This window comes from Haemaphysalis longicornis, unplaced genomic scaffold (genome assembly GCF_048455015.1).
Source record: "Haemaphysalis longicornis isolate Haplotype H1 unplaced genomic scaffold, Haemaphysalis longicornis Haplotype H1 scaffold_2, whole genome shotgun sequence".
NCBI classification, from domain to species: domain Eukaryota; kingdom Metazoa; phylum Arthropoda; class Arachnida; order Ixodida; family Ixodidae; genus Haemaphysalis; species Haemaphysalis longicornis.
Window position 1 is genome coordinate 94,019,806 of NW_027526295.1, and position 9,530 is coordinate 94,029,335.

The 9,530-nt window shown below is 52.7% G+C and overlaps 3 non-coding genes across 3 annotated transcripts; all 3 read left to right on the top strand.

Annotated features, from left to right (window-relative positions):
- The first annotated feature begins 3,912 nt into the window (after positions 1–3,912).
- Trnat-ggu (transfer RNA threonine (anticodon GGU)) lies at positions 3,913–3,985 on the top strand. The gene has a single exon. It is a non-coding gene; the product is annotated as a tRNA-Thr (tRNA).
- A 390-nt stretch (positions 3,986–4,375) lies between these two features.
- Positions 4,376–4,448, top strand: Trnat-ggu (transfer RNA threonine (anticodon GGU)). Its single transcript has one exon. It is a non-coding gene; the product is annotated as a tRNA-Thr (tRNA).
- Positions 4,449–4,838: 390 nt separating this feature from the next.
- On the top strand, positions 4,839–4,911 carry Trnat-ggu (transfer RNA threonine (anticodon GGU)). The gene has a single exon. It is a non-coding gene; the product is annotated as a tRNA-Thr (tRNA).
- Positions 4,912–9,530: the final 4,619 nt, after the last annotated feature.

The window sequence follows — 9,530 nt, forward strand, 5'->3', positions numbered from 1 at the left end:
TTGGGTATTCTCGATCCATGTCCGAGCGCCGTCCTCCAGGCTAAAATAGACGTTTATCAGCTTGGCAGCGTCGTCGTACTGGTTGAAGCTTGCCACGCGTTCGAAATGGCTCAACCAGTCTTCGGCGTCTTCGAAGAGATCGCCGTGGAAGGCTTGGGGCGTGCACGGCTGGTGAAGAACGAAATGGCGTTGTGCGGTGCTGACACTGGTCATGATGGCCGAGCTGAGTGTGTGCTCCCTCGCTCTGCTTGTTGCGGTGGGTAGAAGCCCGAACTCAGGTGAGGCCCCCTGAAGCCGGTGACTGCTTTGCTGGTGGAGGGGTGACAACTCGCTGGCTGCGGTCCCACGTCGGGTAGGACTGTCGTCTCGATTCATGCAGAGGCTTCACAGGAGTCTACCCCGCACCTCCACCACATTTGTCACGTAGGATAGGACACAACGGTAAAGAAAGGTCTTTTATTTAGGGCGAACTTGTGCCCGAACAAGAAGAGAGGAAACGAGAAAAGGTCCTTGCGTTTCGTTCGATCTCCGAGAACGACTGCCTCCGTTTCTGGCGTGATCTCTTGAGGACGTCAGTGGAGAGAGCAACAACAGCTGCTACCGAGAGGAGCGCGTCACGTTCCAGGAAGAACAGCAGGCGCCGAAGCGCGAGTCGCCAGCGCGGCAGATCCAGGTCAGGAGGGTAAGCTGGGCGGACGCCACCACAGCAAGAATTAGGAAGAGGGTCCCATCGCTGCAGCGGAGCCAAGGGCCGAGCGACGGAGGTAACAGCGGGGACGAGAAAGTCCCCGCCGAAAGAGAAGATAGAGCTACTCAAGAAGAATGTAGTCATGCTTACCAGAGCAAACAAGTTACTCAACAGGAAAGTCGCAGAGCTCGTAGCAGCGCTGGACAAGTCCAACGAAGAAGTGATGGCACTCAAGCTGGGTCTACCGGGACGACCCACGCCGACACAACAGTTGGCGGAGGAGCGGAATTGCGAGCGGCGACAACAGCAGCCGCCGCATAAACAGGCGGAGCGGTCGCAGACTCCGGCCGCCGCAGCCCCTCAGGCTATGGAAGAGGAGACTGTGGAAGACGAGGCGACGACGGTGGCAGCGGGACCGGTGCCCAAGAGGAGAGCCACCGAAAGCCTCAAAAAGCAGAGAATCAACGAGAGGCTCAACAGAATGGAAGAGCAGCACAACGTGACAATCAGTGCATTCAAGGAGCACTTTGCCAACATTGACACCACTCTACAACAAATCATGGTGGCACTACAGGCGTCAGGAGGACAAGTACCAAGCCAGCAACACCACCCACCGCAAGCATGGATAGAGCAGCAACAACAGTAGGGACCACGCGAGGCCTGGTCTGGCAGTAGAATTGTAACGGCTTCGCCAGAAGGAAGGCAGTCCTGTAGCAACACATGGAACAGACCACCGTGAGGCCCGACGTCATCGTACTACAGGAGACCATTACCGAGGAGGTCAAGCTCCCAGGCTACAAGGCGAGCGTCAGCCCTCCGAGCCTACGGCACACTACCGGCAGCACCATCAGAGGGGCCTGCACCCTGGTGAGAAAGGGCACCACTTTCCTAGAGCACGAGCTACTCGGCGTGAACAGCCTGATTGAGCACACTTTCATCGAGGTGGTAACCGGGAAGAAGGGTAGGAAGGAGAGCACAATCATCCTAAACGTCTATATCAGCCCGGCACACAGTAAACAGAAATTCAAGGCACTGCTCCAGAGGGCTAACCGCATCGCCGGCCCGAGCAGCAGACTGGTCGTGTGCGGAGAACTTAACACGCCGAACTAGGCCTAGGGTTATAGCAAGACCCTGGTCAAGGGCCGGGACCTCCTGCTGGACGCGACCGACCTTGGGCTGTCGCTGATCACCGACCCGGTGGACCACACGCGGATCGGCAACTCGGTGACCCGAGACGCAGGCGCCGGACCTCGCGTTCATTCGGAGCGGCAGCAGCGACAATGCCGACATGGGGGACTTTGACTGGCGGAACACGGGGCACGAGCTGGGCAGCGACCACTACATCGTGGAGATCGCGGTACCGCTCAGCAGCGGTGACACGGGCACCAACTCCACCAACTGCGTCAGGGCGCACAAAGTCACCGACTGGGACACCTTCCTAGGGTCCCTACCGGGCGAGACGGTGGTGATCGGGGACATCGAGAAGTGAACGGCGGGGCCCATGGAGCCGGCCGCGGCAGCAACCAGAGAGATTGAGGCGGATGCCAGTATCGAGCGAGTGAATCACCGACTGGCCGGCCTCATCGAGGCCAAGGAAGCCCTCCTTGCGAGGTGGAAAGCACAACGCACCAACAGGAAGCTCCGAAAGAAGATCGCGGAGCTAAACCGAGTGATCGAGGCTCACTGCAGAACACTGTGCACCCAGCGATGGCACGAGATCTGCAGCGCGGCGGACGGGCTGATGCACTGCGGCCGAACATGGACCCTGCTACGGCACCTCCCGGACGAAAGGAGAACCAAGTCGCACCAGCGAGACCGGCTAACGAGGATCATGCACGCAGCGGTCACGGAATGCGGGGAGGACGAGGTGAGAAGGCGCCTGGACGCAAAGTACCTGCCGGCCACCCCGACGATGCATCACCCGAACTATCAAGGTGTGGCCAACTCGAGCCTGGACAGAGACATTGAGGTATGGGTGGTCCGAGCGGCCCTGCACGACCTCAATACCAGATCGGCGGCAGCCCCAATCGAATGACGAACAAGGTGCTGAGGAATCTCGGCAAATCAGCGATCGCGAGCCTGACCCACTACTACAACTGGTACTGGCGGGCTGGGACTCTCCCTCGGCAGTGGAAAACGGCCAAAACCATCCTTATTCCCAAGCCTGGCAAGCCGCCGGACATTGGAAACCTCCGGCCCATCTCGCTCACGTCCTGCGTGGGCAAGGTGCTGGAGCACGTCCTGATGAACAGGTGGCAGCGGTACCTGGAGGAGTCCGGGCTCTACCCGGACATGGTCATTGGCTTCGGAGCAAGCTAGGCACCCAGGACGCTATTATTCAGCTCAAGAGCGAAATTTTGGGACGACAACACCAGGACGAGGGACAACCGTGCAGTTCTCGTCCTGGACCTGCAGAGCGCCTTTGATAAGGTGATGCACTATGCGATCCTGGCGCAGGTGTTGAGGCTGAACATGGGCGAGCGATCGTACAGATATATCAGGGATTTTCTGTCCGGACGCACGGTTGAAATGCACGCTGGCGACCTTCAGTTACCGGAGAAGACGCTGGGCAGCGTGGGGACTCCGCAAGGGTCGGTCATTTCGCCGTTGCTGTTTAACCTAGCGATGATCGGAGTGGCTGAACGGCTCTTGCGCGTCAGAGGGGTCAGGTAAACCATCTACGCTGACGATATCACGCTCAAGGTGAAGGGAGGTAGCGACGGCCATATTGAAAACACGCTATAGGCGGCGGTGGACGCCATCGAGGAGCAACTGGAAGGCACAGGGCTGCTGTGTTCACCGAGCAAGTCGGAGTTACTGGTAGTGCCACCAAAGTGAGTGAGAAAGAAGAAGCGAGACCCGAGAAGGGACAGGGAGAAAATCCTAATACGAGCGAGTGGCGGCCAGGTGATCCCGCACGTCGAAAAGATCCGGGTGCTGGGCATGCTCCTAGAGCGAAGCTGAGCCAATGGCGAAACCATCAACCGCGTAACGGCCAAAGTCAACACGGCCATACGCTTCATAAAGAGGGTGTGTGTGTGTCTGTCTCTACTTACCGTATTTTTTCGCGCTCTGTGTGAGTTTTTATGTTTCCTTACTATATATATATATATATATATATATAGTATATATATATAGTCCGAGTGGCGCTGGCTACCACCCCCAAGTGCAGGAAACAAAAATACCTTAACATAAATACCCGAGAAAGTGCTGGGGAAAGAGCCCCGCCGGTAGCGTAGTGGTTATCGCACCAGACCGGTATTCTGGAGGTCGTGGGTTCGGATCCCACCCGGCGGGCATTTTTTCACCACTTTCTTTTCGACTCAAAAAATTCTTCATCTCTTTCTATGACCCACCACAACCTCCCCTTTGCTTTCCGAGGTTTTCTTGACTGCCAACCCTTATTTCTGTCTTATTTCACGGAGCCCCTCATTTCCCATTTTCTGATTCGCTACATGCTTAGCGAGGGCCTCTGTTCTGGCAGTCTTGGTGCCAAAGGGAGCTTAAGAGGGTTAAACGCTGGTCGACCACTCTCGACATGTCGCAGACACTCGAGTCACGACCCGGGGGTTAAAAAGAAGGTCCCCTTCACCCCGAGTAGTCCGAGTGGCGCTGGCTACCACCCCCAAGTGCAGGAAACAAAAATACCTTAACATAAATACCCGAGAAAGTGCTGGGGAAAGAGCCCCGCCGGTAGCGTAGTGGTTATCGCACCAGACCGGTATTCTGGAGGTCGTGGGTTCGGATCCCACCCGGCGGGCATTTTTTCACCACTTTCTTTTCGACTCAAAAAATTCTTCATCTCTTTCTATGACCCACCACAACCTCCCCTTTGCTTTCCGAGGTTTTCTTGACTGCCAACCCTTATTTCTGTCTTATTTCACGGAGCCCCTCATTTCCCATTTTCTGATTCGCTACATGCTTAGCGAGGGCCTCTGTTCTGGCAGTCTTGGTGCCAAAGGGAGCTTAAGAGGGTTAAACGCTGGTCGACCACTCTCGACATGTCGCAGACACTCGAGTCACGACCCGGGGGTTAAAAAGAAGGTCCCCTTCACCCCGAGTAGTCCGAGTGGCGCTGGCTACCACCCCCAAGTGCAGGAAACAAAAATACCTTAACATAAATACCCGAGAAAGTGCTGGGGAAAGAGCCCCGCCGGTAGCGTAGTGGTTATCGCACCAGACCGGTATTCTGGAGGTCGTGGGTTCGGATCCCACCCGGCGGGCATTTTTTCACCACTTTCTTTTCGACTCAAAAAATTCTTCATCTCTTTCTATGACCCACCACAACCTCCCCTTTGCTTTCCGAGGTTTTCTTGACTGCCAACCCTTATTTCTGTCTTATTTCACGGAGCCCCTCATTTCCCATTTTCTGATTCGCTATATATATATATATATATATATATATATATATATATATATATATATATATATATATATATATATATATATATAGTAAGGAAATGAGGGTCTCGTTGGGGAAATACAGAAAGATAGGTCGGCAGTCTACAACGCCAAAGGAGGCACAGGGGTGTGGTTAGGCTCTTTTGTTTACTACGGTTAATGAAGTTAACATTTTTTTAATATACGGAAGAAAGAAAGAAAGAAAAACACGCGCCCAGAGTGGGGACCGAACCCAAGCCTTTCGATTAGATCTCGAATGCCTTACCGATTCGGCCGAATTGGTAAGGCCGAATGCGGAATTGGTAAGGCATTCGAGGTCTAATCGACAGGCGTGGGTTCGGTCCCCACTCTTAGCGCGTGTTTTTCTTTCTTTCTTTCTTTCTTCCGTATATTAACAAAATGTTAGCTTCATTAACCGTAGTAAACAAAAGAGCCTAGCCACACCTCTGCGCCGTAGAACGTCTTTTCCCAGCGGCCGCACGTAAGACGTGGTCGGAAGTCGGGGATAGCCAAAAGCATTTCAGACTGCTGAAGCCAGAACCCTCGTAATGCATTTTCTAGAACAGAGACGTACGGGACGAGGGATTCCGTAAGGACACATATCAAAGTTGCAGTCCTTATTGCCAGTGCTGTTTGGCGTTTTAACAGTGTTTTATAGTGCCGAATGAGGTATGATTGCCTTTTTTTTACGCAGGAATAAATAGTAGAAAATTCAAGTCGAGAAAAAATGAGCCGTTTTTTCCGGAAGCGGGAATCGAACCCACAACCTCCGCATAACGCGTGCGGTGCTCTACCCTTGAGCTAGTTCCGCGGCGACTCCCCTCTCGACTATACCACGGGGTTTTGTATTTACGACGGCTCAGAGCCCGGTCAACTAGCGCCGCCCCTCGACCACCGCAGGGAAGACGTAGAACGTCTTTTCCCAGCGGCCGCACGTAAGACGTGGTCGGAAGTCGGGGATAGCCAAAGGCATTTCAGACTGCTGAAGCCAGAACCCTCGTAATGCATTTTCTAGAACAGAGACGTACGGGACGAGGGATTCCGTAAGGACACATATCAAAGTTGCAGTCCTTATTGCCAGTGCTGTTTGGCGTTTTAACAGTGTTTTATAGTGCCGAATGAGGTATGATTGCCGTTTTTTTCTTTTTTTTAAGCAGGAATAAATAGTAGAAAATTCAAGTCGAGAAAATAAGGCAATAAGGCACTGGCAATAAGGACTGCAACTTTGATATGTGTCCTTACGGAATCCCTCGTCCCGTACGTCTCTGTTCTAGAAAATGCATTACGAGGGTTCTGGCTTCAGCAGTCCGAAATGCCTTTGGCTATCCCCGACTTCCGACCACGTCTTACGTGCGGCCGCTGGGAAAAGACGTTCTATGTCTTCCCGCGGTGGTCGAGGGGCGGCGCTAGTTGACCGGGCTCTGAGCAGTCGTAAATACAAAACCCCGTGGTATAGTCGAGAGGGGAGTCGCCGCGGAACTAGCTCAAGGGTAGAGCACCGCACGCGTTATGCGGAGGTTGTGGGTTCGATTCCCGCTTCCGGAAAAAACGGCGCATTTTTTCTCGACTTGAATTTTCTACTATTTATTCCTGCTTAAAAAAAAAGGCAATCATACCTCATTCGGCACTATAAAACACTGTTAAAACGCCAAACAGCACTGGCAATAAGGACTGCAACTTTGATATGTGTCCTTACGGAATCCCTCGTCCCGTACGTCTCTGTTCTAGAAAATGCATTACGAGGGTTCTGGCTTCAGCAGTCTGAAATGCCTTTGGCTATCCCCGACTTCCGACCACGTCTTACGTGCGGCCGCTGGGAAAAGACGTTCTACGTCTTCCCGCGGTGGTCGAGGGGCGGCGCTAGTTGACCGGGTTCTGAGCAGTCGTAAATACAAAACCCCGTGGTATAGTCGAGAGGGGAGTCGCCGCGGAACTAGCTCAAGGGTAGAGCACCGCACGCGTTATGCGGAGGTTGTGGGTTCGATTCCCGCTTCCGGAAAAAACGGCGCATTTTTTCTCGACTTGAATTTTCTACTATTCATTCCTGCTTAAAAAAAAGGCAATCATACCTCATTCGGCACTATAAAACACTGTTAAAACGCCAAACAGCACTGGCAATAAGGACTGCAACTTTGATATATATAATATATATATATATGCATGTGCATATATATTGTAAAAATGTACATAGCTTCTAATTAAACCATTTAATTGTGGACGTTTCTATCAGATGCCGACCTTTATCAAGACCTTGATTGCGACATATGTACACATACATACATACATACATACATACATACATACATACATACATTCATACATACATACATACATACATACATACATACATACATACATACATACATTCATACATACATACATACATACATACATACATACACCAGGTTTCGATGTTTCTGCTACAGCTGTGGAGCCTGCCTTTCAGCAAACAGTTCCGAACAATTTCAAGCGAAGCGTTAATGTACTCGGTGATGCCGTTGTACGCCAATACGCCTTGCAGGAAAGCCAACTTTGTCTGACTATTAAGAATGATCGAGAGGGGGGGGGGCGGTCGACAAACTCTTCCTGTGGGGATCTAAACTAGGTACCTCGCGTTATGAAGCGTATTTCTATCCGAATACTTCCTTTCGACACGTTCGAACCGAACGCTAAGGAGCAGGTACCGATTTGGGCTGTGCACACCGAGCCCAAACTTTAGACCGACGGATTTCACACCCGAGAGCGGCTGTGGGCATACTAGAAAAGCGGAGCGTATCTTCAGAGTAGCCTATACTCGCAGTATGGGAATGGCCAACCAAAGAACCCATCGCGGCAAATCTTCGCGTTCAACCATCGTTGTCGTTAGACGAGGGATAGCATGATTTTTTTTTGTAATCTCGCCGCAGCTACACGGTAAATGAAGCTATAGCGCACTGGAGAATCGGTCGAAATTTAAGAGCGCAGCCCGTTAGCAGCCGTCTCTGGGCTGAGCCGCGTAGCCGTTGTCGTTACCGGGCGAATGATGGCGAGAGCGACGAGTGAAAGAACAAGCGAACGATGAAAAAATCAAAGCGTAGAGGGTCGCGAAATTTGAAGGGGAGGGCGGTTATCCCTGTCGGCGCTTGCCAGTGCTCTCCGAAAGTGTGCGGTGCGGGAGGGGAGCGGGCAGTATACTGTGCCTGCACGAGACGCTGGACGGCACGAAAATCGGCGAATACGGGAGTGGGCGTCCGCATGACTATGATGTGCGTTCGCTTAAGACGCAGCTCGCGGTCCGTTTCTGAGACTCACTTCGCGCCGCCTCAGCGCACTGCTGCTGCGCCCAAATATCGCATTATGGATTATCGTAATCGCCAGCAAATGTTTAGATGTGACTCCATCTCATTCACTTGCCTTGTCCCTCCGTCCGCCCACACCCCTCCCCCATTCTCCTCGCCGCGCGAGCTGCGCTCTCCGCCGCTCACCCCCTCTCCTCTCCGATAGCGAACACTCTCTCGCGAGGGGCATTGGATTGGATTCGATTGGGTTGGCTTGGCTTGGCTTGGATTAGATTGGATTGGATTGGATTTGGATTGGATTGGATTATAGTGGATTGTGTTGGATTGTGTTGCGTCATAGCCGCGCGACGTTGCGTCATAGCCGCGGTCATTACAGCACCGGCGTTCCGATTTCCATGGATGCATTGAATGGAGCCTAACAACTCTGCTATCGCCCGTGCAACCGTAACAAGCACCGATCACTGTGTACGTCAAGCGCGATGATGAGAAGAAGAAGAAGCAGCACCAACAACAACAACATCACTCGGTGGCAGTGGGCCAGTCTAGCACGGGTGAGCACTGCGCGGTCTCCATCGGAAGTGGCAGCGTTACGGTCACGACCGTGTACCTCGCACCCAACCTCTCACGCGCTCAAATCGAAGAGTACGTGCACAACGCGTTGGAGGAGTCTCACTACAGCGTCAACTCGACCACAAGGGAACCCCCAAGATGTGTCGCATCTCCACAGGGTTCCCCTCGCGGGAAGATTGGGTAATTTTTTCTCCCGTGGCTGCCCTATACACCCATCACGTTAGTGTAGCCGTTCGGCATCACATGCTGAAGTTTTGCTGACGTCCGCCTACCCACCACTCTCAGCTCTTCCAAACGAACCTTGGGATCAACTAGAACATGTTTTTCATCCGACCTCCCGAGAAGGGGATTTTCACAGCACCATCGGCTTGTCGCCTACAGCTATTCATGCGTCTTCAGCCCTTTCCCCTAAAACAGGGAAGGCAATTTTTGAAGCGACATCATGTACTTCTGCTGTGCGTCACTGATGTGTTGATTGAAGGATTTCCTCGTCTGGCTCTTGGAAACACCGAAGAAGCCGCCTCGTTCATCAGGGCTAAACTGCGGTGCTCAATCATAAACTTTTTAATACTACATCTTGGCTTTCATAATGG